Here is a 13,272-nt window from a genome sequence, read left to right on the forward strand (position 1 = left end):
ACGTGGACGTCTGTCTGTTTCTCCCTCTGTCTACGCATCCGTTTAGCATTTTTGCCATAAAACTGTATTTTCATAATGTGTGGCCAAACAGAAAGTCCGTCCCTCCATCTGCTCACACCTTCAGATAGGTATTTTACTGATTTTTTTAAAATTTAAAATTAATTGCACGTTCCAGTAAAAACTCGGTTGAAGGCTTGAACAGAGAGGACGGACTGATTGAGGTACTTTATCTTTTACTACTCGCTATAAAAAAAGCGTTTTTGTAAAATTTTTATTGCATTAAGCTGTTTCTAGTAAAGACAAGCATATCGCATATTGTAAAATCAAATAAAAATTTGGAGGTTATTGTAATTACTCCAAATTTCGATTTGGATATTTCACCGGATCTTTACGTTTCAGTCTCAAGAGCCCAAAAAAGTGGTTTTTAAAAAATGCCTGTATGTGTGTATGTGCGTGTGGTATAATTATTGTAAACAAGGTTCAGCCGAAGCTACCTGACCGATTTGGCTGAAATTTGAAAAAGACGTTGCCTTAAATGCCCTTGAAACCTGAAAACCTTTTGAAAGAGATTCGAAAATGGTAAATGCCTTTTTGGCAAAAAATCGATATTTATTGAATTACGCATAACTTTGTAAGGAGCAAACCAATTTGGCTGAAATTTTGTACCAATGTACCCTCTAGTTATCCTTGAAAAGCTTAGAATTTCGGAAACGATTGAAAAATAGGAAATGTCCTTTTGGCTATAAAAATTATATTTATTAAATAGGGTTAGAAGCAACATTTTGATTGTTAGAAGGCCGTGAAAATTTTAGGTCACGTGTATTGCTGTTAAAAAGTTATCATTGAATTGATTAAGTGCTTAAGGACATTGAACACGGCTGTTATTTTGCCCACAAAGTGCTTAAGGACATTTGTGGACAAAATAACAGCCGTGTAATACATTAATCTGTGCGAATGGTGAGGTTCGAACCGCCTCTTTGGCTGCCATTTTATTTTTTAGCGCATTTTTTTTAAGAATCCGTTCGTCCGAACCCGTTTTGAACTACTTCTAAGGGAACAGTTGTAGAGTCCTGGAATTTTTTGCAATAGGTATCCCATACCTTGAAAGTGTGTTAGACGCTGTCTTAAGGGGGTGGCTTCCCATGAATTATTTCCTGAGGCGCTGTTTCTGAAAGTAAAACGTGCATAACTTTTACATACGACGATCAATTGTCTCAGATTTTACATACGCATTCCTTCAGTAGTTATATATATATATAATATATATAATCGAAAATTCCCTTATACCTTTCGGTGTTGGGATTACAGGTTGTTAACATTAACATATTGTCTACTTACTGTTAGGTTAACAATAGGAAACAAAAATAACATATGCTCTAATTCACAAAACTCTTCCATTCACTTCTGTCTTTGGCCACTTCCTTCGCATTTTTGACTGTTTGTCCTCTTCTTATTATTATTTTATTCACCTCATTGCTCCATGTCTCCCTTGGTCTTCCTGGTCCTCTCCTTGTTTTTATGTTTGTTTCCCATACTGTCTTCGTTTGCATCTTTTCGTTCATTCGTTGTATATGTCCCCACCAATTCAGTTGTTTCTTCTCTATATGTTCTTGTATTGATTCTATGTCTAGCTCCTCTCTTATACTGGTGTTTCTTAGTCGATCTATTCGGGTTACTCCTTTCACTGCTCTTAAGAACTTCATCTCAACTGCTTGTAATTTGCTTTTCATGTTCGTTGTGAGCACCCACGATTCGCTGCCATATGTTAGAGTCGGTCTGTATATAGTTTTGTACACGGTCATTTTTGTTTTGGTTCTTATTTCTTTTTTCTTAATAAATCGTTGGTTCATCGCGTAGTAAAGTTTCATGGTTTTATTTATTCTGTCATCTACATCCATTTTTTGGTTACCATTCCTCTCAATGTTCACTCCAAGGTATTTTATGTTTGGCACTTGTTCTATTACTTTGTTGTCTACTGTTATATTCAGCACCTCTTCCTCTCCCTGTGATATAATCATTACTTTTGTTTTGTTTATGTTCATCTTCATGCCGTGTGTCTTCAATGTTTCATTCCAACTGTTTATGTTACCTTGTAGTCCGTTTTTTGTATTGGCTGCTATCACTAGGTCGTCGGCGAAGAGGCATTGAGTTATTCCTATCGGTTCTAATTTCTTGTAACCGATGTGTAGTTTTTGCAGTTTTGGTTTGCATGTTGTGAGGATTTCGTCCATAAATATATTGAACAGTGTCGGACTCAACACTCCTCCTTGTCTCAGTCCTTGCTGTGTTTCGAACCCTACGGAGATCCTATTTCTGTGTATAACGTAGTTTATGTTGTTGTTGTAGATACTCCGTATTGCACGTACCAGTTTGGTGTCTACTTTCCTTCTTTCTAGGCTCTTCCATACTGTTTCTCTTTGTACTTTATCGAATGCTTTCTCCAGATCTACGAATGCTAGGTAAGTTTTTGTTCTGCTCATTCTGGTCTTTTCTATTATTTGTTTTATTGTGAAAACATGGTCTTGCACTCCTCTTCCTTTTCTAAAAGCGCTCTGTGATTCATCTAGGGTTGGTTCCGTATATTCGCTAAGTCTTTTTTGTAGGATTCGTTCGTAGGTTTTGAGTGCTGCACTTAGTAGAGTTATTCCTCTATAGTTATTGCAATCACGAGCATTCCCTTTTTTAAATATTGGCACAATTAATCCAATCTTCCAATCTTCGGGTATTTGTTCTTCGTCCCATATTTTATTACATAATTTCCAAAACATTTCCGTTCCTCTATCGTCCAAATTTTTTAACATTTCTGTGGTGATTTTGTCATACCCTGGCGCTTTCCCGTTCTTTAGGGATTTGATGGCTTCATTTATTTCTTCTTTTGTGATTGGCTTTTCTGTTTCATCCTCTGTTGCATTCTTCGTCTGTTCAGAGTGTTTATTGTTTTGTTCGTTGCTTCTGTGGTCTAGTAAATCCCGGAAATATTCCTTCCATCTATCCATGATTTCATCATCCTCTGTTAGTATATTTCCGTCTTTGTCCATTATTGATGATATTTGTTTTTGCTTTCCAGTTCTCATGTTTTTTAGTACTTTATAGAAAAGTTTTTGGTTTTCTTTAGAGTTTGTCTCCATTTTTTCGCCAAATTTTATCCAACTTTGTTCTTTTGCTTGTTTCACCATGTTTTTGACTTTCGCTCTTTGGTTTTTGTATTCTTCATATTTTGCTTCGGTCCTGTTTTGTAGGTATTTTTTCCATAGGTTTTTCTTTGCTTTTACTTCGTCTTTAATTTCTTTGTTCCACCACTCTGTTTTTTTGTCGTTTCTTGTACCCTTATGCTCCCCACATATTTCCCTTGCTGTCTCAAGTATCCTATTTTTAAATTTCTTCCTTCAGTAGTGCCAAGTAAAACTTTTCAAAAATTGGGGGGGGGGGGGGTAAACGCACGTTCTACCTTTCATGGTATTCTAATGAAAGGTCTCATCGAAATAAATTGGTTTGTACAAACTATGACTTTCTCACGCGATTCTTTTTCCAGATCAGTGAGTGACGGGGCCTGGGGGGGGGTCTCAACGAAAGGAACCGTTTTCTACCAACCACTGCTTTTCTTTCCGTCTTCTTATCAAAGTACGGGGTGGAGGGTGGAGGGGGGGGGTGGAACTAGTTTTATCCTTCATGGTACTCTAATGGAAGGTCTCAACGAAAGGACCAAGGAAGGAATTTTTTCTGTGTCTCTTTTACAAAGACATAGCAAACAAGTATAAACTGTGCACAACTCTTGTGCAGATAAAGCGCATTTTTTTAACCAAAATAGCTTTTGTTTTGATTAACACGTGCATGTCTTAAGACAAGCCTCTACTTCTGTGACCGGCTTTACGAGTGGTTTTTTCTCAAATTTTAAGGAAAAGTGATTTCGAAAAAAATAAATTGGACGTACATCAAACAAGTTCAAAAAGTAATCGTAAACGATTTACAAAAACCGCATTTCCACATTAACGGTCGTCTGAAAAAATTAGTTACTCCAGCCCAATTCGTTTTCAACCAGACTGCGCATGCACAACCTATTCTTTGATTTTTTATAAGAAGCATGTTAGCGTATAGAATTTATAAGCACAAAAATCCACTTCCATTTGAAAACGAATAATTATGGCACTTTGAAGTTTGGAAATTTTACCATTTTATTGTGAACACCCTGTATCGCTATATCCAACTTTCTCATTATCAAAGTGTTATCCTTTACTCGGCTTAACATTATTGATCAAATGTATTTCTCAACTTCAAAATCAAGGTAGCTACGATGATGTATGTGAGGCTTGCTTATAGGGAATTATTCGGAAAAAATTAATAAAATGAGAACGCTGACAATAAAATTGAATGGGTATTCATGTAGAGGTTAACAATTAACATTGAAAGTAGTAAAAATATACAGGGTAATCTATTTCAACAAAAGAAGTTATTTAGATAACCAAATATTATAATATTGAAACGAAAATCTTTAAAAACTGGGAAATTTTGTAAATTGTTACTTTTGACTCTTTTTAAAATTTTAAAAAATATATCTCGATAATCAAGACAGTTTATAATGCGCATTCTGCACATGCGCACATTAAGCTGATGTTTACAATATGTGATACGTTTGGTTCAAATTTCAAATAAATGTCTTCATAAATAAGAAAGGCATTGTTCAGCCTGCGCATGCGCACATGTGATTTTTAGTATATGCGATATGTTTGCCTTTACTATAAGTACCTATCTGTGGTTAAAATTTCAACAAAATATGTTAAGAAATAAGAAAGTTTTAATATTGCGCAGCCGGCGCATGCGCAGTTGCACACATTAATCGTCAAGGTCTGGCTTAGGTGCCAGAGCTATAAGCTACCGAATCGCAAACTGTTGGAGTGGTTAAGGCCTCGGACGGACTGATTGGAAATTCTCCAAACCTCCCTTTTGCAATAAGTAGACGTCTGCCCGTTTCCTCTTTTGTCTATGCATCCGTTTAGCATTTTTGCGATACCTAATTGAATATTAAACAAAACTGCATTTTCATATAGCGAAACAGAAGTATGTTTCTTATCTGCTCCGGCCTTTAGCTGACTTTTTACTAAGACGTGCAATGAGTTTTAAATTTAAAAGAATACTTTTTTATATTGTGCAAAGAAGGAGAAAATCTCTTGGTCCGGCCGCCCATCCATTTGTTCACGCTTTATGTGGATTTTTACTGAAGAGTCTAAAAATTAAAAAAAAACACTTTTTTAACTAGGGTCTTTCTCTTGGTCTTTTTTTTAAAGGGACAATTAATAAAAGATTATTTTAAGAAAAAATTGACAGTTAAGGTGGGTACTTTGACGCGTTATATCTCTGTGACTATTAGACGTAAAACAATGCAATTTTGGGGGTAACTATAAAAAATGCCATAATCATTCTTCATAATAATCTATATAGGAAGTTGGTACCTACTCTCGCATAACCGGAAGTGTCAGAAAACTATCACTATTTTAAAAAAGTGGTTCATGGTTGAGAACCTTTGTGTGTAAATTTGTATAAGCGTATATTATTTCCACTTTCCCATATAAGGCTAATTGTCCCTTTAAAAGAAAGACCCTGTAGTTTCTAGAGAATGAGAAAATTAATCTTTTCGCTCTTCCGTTTCTCCATCCGTTCATACCTTCACCTAACTTGTAATGAAACGCGCAATTGGTCTGAACTCTTGCAAAAATCCTTTTATTAGGAAACAATAAAGCATCTCTGTCCGTCTCTCCATCCTGAGCGAACTTTTTCATCAAAAGCGCAATTATTTAACATTTAAAAAAACCTTTTTTATCCGTTCGCTACTTCATCTGTCCCGGCTAGCTTTTTGCTAACAAAACCAGTTAATTTAAAATTTAAAAAATAATGTTATGACGTGTAATGAAAGAGACAATATTTCCACACGTCCGTTCCTCCATCTGTTCTCATATTAAGGGGACTTGCTACTCAAAAATGCAATTAAGTTAAAATTTAAAAAATATGTTTTTGTAATGTTTAAAAAAAAGAGGAAATGCCTCCATCCGTCCGTTCTTTAGTCAGTTCATTCCTTCGGCGACCTTTTTACTGAAAAGTATAATTAATTTAAACTTAAATACTTTTTAGCGCATTGTCCGTCCGTCCTTTCGCTCGATGCCTTAACTACTCGTACAGTTTTCAAGATATTTAGTTTTGAGGCAAAAGAATTTGACGATTAATTTGTGCATGCGTAGACTGGACAATGTGAAGTTACTGGAAAACCGTTTTTTAATTTTTCATAACATGAAGCCGAGTATGGGGGAAGTACCCATCTGTTCAGCTGTCTTTTTATTGAAAAGTGTAATTTAAAATTTGAACAAAAAAACTTTTATAATGTGTAGTGTAGTGAAAGAGGAAATGCCTCAATCAATCTGTTCCTCCACCAGTCCATGCATCAGGCAAACTTCACTGAAAAGTGCAATTAATATACGAGGAGTGTGTTATAAGTAAGTTGCACTATTTTTTTAATCCGTGTGGAAGGCGGGAAAAGTTTGGCAGTGAATTTGCGTCTGGGTCTAGTGGCAGCAATGTAAAATTCCTATGCGTGTGCGTCAATCCAGTCAGCTGTCAAGTTGCCGCCAGTATGCAAACTCCTCTTGCTCCCACCTCCGATTGCGAAAAATAAAAATGCGACTGAAATTACCCGCTCGTCTTTTAGTCTGTTGGAGGGGTTTTCACCGAAAAGTACAGGAAGGTTCAACTTCGTGGAGATCTTCGTAACGGTGAGACGTACCTTGTAGGTTAAATGGAAGGAAAGTTGCCTCTTTGTGTGGTTAAAAAACGCATTTGAAATTTTTGAAAAATCTTTAAAAATAACTGAAACATCACCAAAAAACTGAAAATGACAAATTTTGTTTCCATTTTCCCTAGCTTAAACGGTCAGTAGTGAACATTTCATTCCCGTTAGCACCTCCTATGGGCACTTTTTTCCTAGTATCATAATTTCCATAAGATGCTTATGATGTAGAAGCTACAGGCTACTACTTTTTTATGTCTTATGTTTACCATATTGGATTTTTACGGATTGAGCTAGAGGACAAGAAGAGTAAAACAATGACGTGTTACACTTTATATACTTTTACATAAATTTAGAAGAAAAATGTCAACAAAACATCCACGGGGAACTAGATCTTGCTGAATCACCATATCGTCTACTACGAAATTCATTTGGCTCACACGTTTTCCTTTCAAGATGGATAAATACATCCAGCCAACATGGCTATGATGGCGATGCATTCAAATGAATTTCTTTTTTATCAGAAAATAAAAAGGTAGTATGCCTGTAGCTTCTACATCTAGCGTGATATGGAAATTCTGGTATCAGATTCAGATTGTCCGACAGAAAGTGCCCATAGAAGGTGCTAACGGGAACCGTCCATTTTCGACCATTTAAGGTAGGTAAAATGAATACGAAATTTGACATTTTCAGTTTTTCGGTGATATCTCAAGTGCGTTTTTTAATCACAAGAGGTTTGCACCCCATTTAACCTACACTGTCCCTCTCACTGTTACGGAGATTCCACTGGTGAGCCACGCATTTGAACCACCCTGTACAATTATTTCAAAAATAAAAAGATATTTTTATAAAGTATGGAGCAGTGTTGGGTAGTATTTAGATAAAATGGATGGACCCACGGTCTTTCTGTCTGTATCTTGCTTGCGGAAACTAACTTTTTTATTTATTGTGCGAATTTATACTTTCATTAATTTAATGATGATTTTCAACTTAAGCTTGCCTTTTGTTTCAGATTCCAGAAGGGCAGCCTTATAAGGTAGGATTTTTCTTTTTCGGTGCATGGGTTATGGAATATTATTTTTTGTGTATTTAGCAAGGGGGGAGTGAACAGTGCAGCATATAGTGATTAAAAGGAAGAAAAGGTATTACTTTAGCTGATTTTCTCAATGTACCTAATACTGGCTGAATTGTGGTAATCTTCTCAACCCATCATCTTGCTAACGTAAGATTGGCTGCAATGATTCTTCAACTGGTCGACCAATCTGTTTACTTTATGTATTAAACTGTATGACTATGAATTCATAGCCATACCAGTTTTTTTAAGTAAACTGATTTTTCCCGTGATCAGACTATGAAGAAGTATTCCAGCCAGTTCTTTCGGTAGCAAGTTGAGTAGCTTCGAAATTACCTACACTACATTTAGTATTTCAAGAAAATCAGCTGAAAGGTTTTTAAAGGAAGGTAAGTAATTAGGTACATCACCGTTCGTGTTTGTTTGCTTAGAATCGTTTTAGTTCAAAGAAATTTCACTCTGATGAGATATTTGGTTAATAAGCGAACAGTGCGGACAATTGGTTTTAAAGAGCGTAAATGGCCTAATGGGCCTACTTACTAATTTTTTCGATTGTTCGTAGCGCCACAGATACTCGATCTTCAAGACTCGATGTCCACCTCTGGTCAACACCCCACTTCTATGATGGACTACATCCGGTTCGGCCTTGGTTCTGTTGGATACGGTTCAGGCGAGTGAGGTAAGTACGCCATCGTCTTTATTAAAAATTAACCACCTTGGAACGTCCAGAACTTTTGAATTTTCTTAACGTAGCGTATTGCTCATCGTTGTTATGCCTTTGATTTTAATTTTAATATACGGGGTGGTGACTTGACGAACGCACCATAGGAATTTCGATAGTAATTTTTTATTGGCCATTGGAAATATTATTTTAGATTATTTTAGAAATAAAATCTATGTAGGTTTTTTCTAGAGAAAAAAATTACGAATCCGTACATACTATTGTTTCCTATTTTATAAGTTTAGAAACAGTAATAATTTAAATATTAAAATCTGTCGCGTTTATAAAGTCGGTAATGCCATGGAATTAGAAATCAAACAAAAGCGCGAGCATTTGCCATTAGCTAGCTTTGTTTGATCTCAAACTGCCATGGCATCGCTGATTTTCTGAAAAGCACCAGTTTTTAGTTATCCAATTTCTTGTTTTCAAAAAATGAAAAGCTATAGTATGCATGGATTCGTAATTTTTTTCTCTACAAAAAAACCTAAATAGACTTTATCTCTAGGTCAATAATCAGAAATGAAAAAATTACTATTGAAATTCCTATGGTGCGTTGTTCAAGTCACCACCCGGTATGTAGGTGTACAGAAAACTAGCTGTAATTGATCTGTACTTTTTCACTTGCAGTTACCCCCAACTTACGATGCCTGTTTGCCAGTAATCTGCGAACGTGAACGAGTACCGGTAGCAACGTGTCGTCTTTCCCTTGGTCGTGATCCTTCCTAGGCGAGACTGAATGAATAAAGCTCAAGGGTACGTACATTGAGTTATTTACTTTTTAAACTAATTCGTACCCAACTATGGAAGCCTCTCGGTGATTTACAATTTTTTTTTCAGTAATTGGTAATGGAGGTATCGCGTACGTAGACGTTATCAACTCCTTTTGCCATCAGTTTGGGAACTTCGACTGCGATTCATCTTTGGTGTTCCTTCCAGGCGAGACCGAATTAATAAGGCCAACGGGTAAATTTTCACTTTAATTAGAAATGATTTTAATAATTTCAAATCTCCTAAAAGGATGTGGGATTGTGGGAATGTCAGTTATTCGGTAGATTTACAAATTCCCGCGGTTTTGGTCCTTATTTTCCCTAGCGCCATATACTAAATTAAGTCCTCTCAAAAGGTGTGCTGAAACTAACCATACAGTGTTATTCAGCTTTTCCCAGTCCAGGGTTTTATTTACTAATCCTATTCTTCCTTGTTTTCTGCATCGCCCACCTCAACATTCTCGTTTTCTCCATACATTATAGCAAATTTTTAACGTAAATCCTTTGTTCTAGATTCCAGAAGGGCGGCCTTATAAAGGTAGGATCTTTCTTTTTCTATGCATGATCTATTGCTTTTTATTTTTTTGTGTACATAGCAGTGGGGGAAAAGTGAACAGTGCGTATAGTGATTGAACGGACTATTTGTAGCTGACCTTCGTATTGTAGTACTAAGTGAGTTGTGACCACCAACTTACTCATGTACGATTGATTGCAACGATTCCTCAAATGGTCTCTCTTGAGGCGTCGGTCATTTTACTTCATAATGATCTGTATGACTATGAATTCATAGCCACACCGATTTTGCGAAATAAATCGACTGTCGTTGCAAGTGAACTATGAAGAAGAATTGCAACCAAATTTTTCATGACCAAGTTTTGGTTATACTTCACTTATTATTACACGAAGATAGGCTTTTCGGTTTTTAAAGAAAAATGAGTGATTAATTCTCTTTATAATTAGTATTAAGGAACACAATTTTAGTTCTCGGTCTCTTACAATTGATTTCTGAATCTACTTACACACAATGGAAGAAATAGGAATGATATGGAATTCTATTCTGACGTTAACTGACCCATACTGATTCTGAACGTTTTTATACTTATTCATATTTAGACATACGTCCCGTTTTTTTACCGCGGCGCGTCGGGAAGTGCGCGATAGTGATCTAGTGGTGGTGTAGTGACGAAAATCTGGAATGCTGTCTTATGGTACCGGATAAGATATGGCATTCCTCTAAATCGTCCACTTAAGTATAGCTTATTTAAAACTTGTACCGATGAAAATTAAGGGAGCACAACCCATGGCAGAGGCAGAAATGTCTAATTCGCCTATAAAATCATTTTGCTCCATACTATTAATGTAGTTTAGCCCCGAATTCGTGGTTACACCTATTTTGTATGAAGTAAAGACTTTTGCGGTGGGTGGAACTGTGATGCCTTCTGTTAAGGGTTTTTTATTCCGTCATTTATCAGTCTATTTTTATACGGCCTATGACTTAAAGGAGTGTTGTAAACTTCCGGAACCATCAAACGGTAAGTGAGTCTTCGGGGGTTCAGTGGGACCACTTGAGTCACCTGCGGATGGCCAACGCCCCACCCTCACTTTTTAATGTAATTCATTCTGCTGTTCCGTATTATATACGCATTTGAGATGTAGCATAGTTTCTGTTCTTTACACTAAGGATGTAGGTACCGTTTGCTTGTATAGCGTGCCAGTTTTCGTTATTTCATATTTTCCTTTAGTACCTACTGTTTTATTCAAATTATTTATTTTGCCTCCATCGCGGTAGTGAAGTAATTTATGATTCAGTTATTAACAATTTAATTTGAATTGTTTGTATACAATTATTTGCATTTATGTTAATTTCATAACACATTTCAATATTTGTTCAGTTAGGGTAATTCCTGCCCATCTCTTACGATCCTAATCCTTCCATCTTGGATTTTTTAGCCTTGCTTATGGTGATAAACCGAAGGGCACCATACGCACCATACTCTAACCTTAGGCTTTTACTCACCTGTCCCTCCTAGTACTTGACCTATCCCGAAAGTGGACTGCTTCACCAAGACAAGCAGGGGTGGTGGTGGGTCACTTCCTTCCTTCCTTCCTTCCTTCCCGGAAGCGAGTCAGTTTGAAAAAAAATTGACACGTCGCATCGCCGTTGGGATATTTTTACCAGTGTTACCCACACAAACTTATTAGTGCTCCTGTGATCGCCCAGGCCTGATCCAAACAAACGAGGTGCGTATCAAAACTGATTATGATTACCTCTAAATCATGACCCTTTTGATACAGAAACGACGACTTTGTCACCATCTGATGATGCAGTGTAGAAGACTGCAAAATCTTCGTGTATGTTCACGTGGTAACTGCCAAGTAGCTTACAGGCCGATTCCCAGTACGTAATCTACTACTAACTTATGATAATCAAGAAAATTTTCAGAGGAGAAGATTGAACAAGTGAAAGCTTTAACCCGATCCAACGGCTAATGGTTTGCCTAAGAGGAATCCGCCTTCAACTCCACATCGTGAGGGAAGGTTTGTTACAGTGAACTTTTAAATCTCACAACCGATAGAGATGAAAATGTTTCAGATTATCTATTCTTTCGTGACGCCATTGAGGGTTGCAAAGGGTGCCAACGCTGTCACATCTTAAAGGTGGGGGAGGTGGCGCTCCTGATCTATTAGTGAAGACCACACAAATGAAGGTAAAAGTTAACGTATTTTTCGAGAATTTTAAGAGACGATTAAACATGTAAATTAAAAATCACTTTAGGCTGCATGAGTGTTAATTTTTTAGTAATTAAATTAAGATGTTATAAATTACACACATCCAAATTGCCAGTTAATTCTCGCTCATTATTCATACAAGTACAAAATTGCCAGTAACAAAATATACTGTAAACCTGATTGACTTGGTCTTATCATGATTGAATGAATACGCATCGGTAATGAAAAACAGGATTTTAAAGTTTGCGGTTGTGTCTAACTGGTTATACCAATTAATCTTTAACGCCCTAATAATTTGGATGTCAAATTGAATTAATTGGTGTCCGAAGAGCATGCTCTCGCTTTTGCTCTATTTTCCTGCGGTATTTAATAATTTAACAAAAGTTACTTGCATAGTTTCATAAGAGTGGTCCCTAGTAAGATCCTTGAGGTATGTCACGTATATAGTTAAGACATTGTTAGTACCGTAAAATGAGTTGAGACATTTACCCCTTGAAACTGTAGGGATGCATTCAATTCGTCGTCGACAGTTATAAGTAACGGTAAAATGAACCAAATTGCGATTATCTTTTTCATTTCTCAAGTCAATAAGGTAATAAAGTTCTCGTGTAAAGACGTCTCCCCATATAATATTTAAATTTTTAGAATTGTACTCCAACTTTACGTGTATAATCAGTGTTCCAAAATTAGAAATTATTTGTACTTTAACGTTGTACTTATGTGGTATTTTTTGCTCTTATAACTTCAAAGTTTGAAGTCATTCAAATTTTTAGACTTTGGCTTCAACTACGCCTATGCTAGATGCGTTAAAATATCATTTTGTCGTATTTTTGCCGTAAGGCGAAATTTGAGCCTTTATGTTATTCTACTTCTTAGAATGAGAGCCAAATTTCACACATATAAATACTTGCTGCTCTTTTTTGTGATATTTTTTACTGTATGAGACCAAATTTGTGGTCTTATAATTTTTGAGTGATTACACTTTTTCTATGCACATCTACTTCCATTAGCATATTTTGGAAATTGTGTGCTTTTGGTTGCCTATGGTGGTTTATGGTTTATTTAATTTTTTTGGTATCAAATTCCATCTTCCAATTCTATATAAAGTATTTATTGATTCCTGAACATTTATGTACAGAAGGAGCCTTTTCAAATATTCTTTGTCGAATCTTCTGATGAACTCTGGACGTTCTTGGGAGCATTGTCAGAT

At 36.2% G+C, this 13,272-nt stretch overlaps 2 long non-coding RNA genes across 2 annotated transcripts; both read left to right on the forward strand.

Annotated features, from left to right (window-relative positions):
• Positions 1-8,082: 8,082 nt before the first annotated feature.
• On the forward strand, positions 8,083-9,502 carry LOC116162907. Its single transcript, XR_004143644.1, has 3 exons — positions 8,083-8,523; positions 9,193-9,318; positions 9,403-9,502. It is a non-coding gene; the product is annotated as an uncharacterized LOC116162907 (long non-coding RNA).
• A 1,978-nt stretch (positions 9,503-11,480) lies between these two features.
• LOC116163128 lies at positions 11,481-12,027 on the forward strand. The gene is made up of 4 exons (XR_004143678.1): positions 11,481-11,573; positions 11,628-11,730; positions 11,776-11,870; positions 11,909-12,027. It is a non-coding gene; the product is annotated as an uncharacterized LOC116163128 (long non-coding RNA).
• The last annotated feature ends 1,245 nt before the right edge of the window (positions 12,028-13,272 follow it).

The sequence above is a fragment of the Photinus pyralis genome, unplaced genomic scaffold (assembly GCF_008802855.1).
Source record: "Photinus pyralis isolate 1611_PpyrPB1 unplaced genomic scaffold, Ppyr1.3 Ppyr1.4_LG2, whole genome shotgun sequence".
Lineage (NCBI taxonomy): Eukaryota > Metazoa > Arthropoda > Insecta > Coleoptera > Lampyridae > Photinus > Photinus pyralis.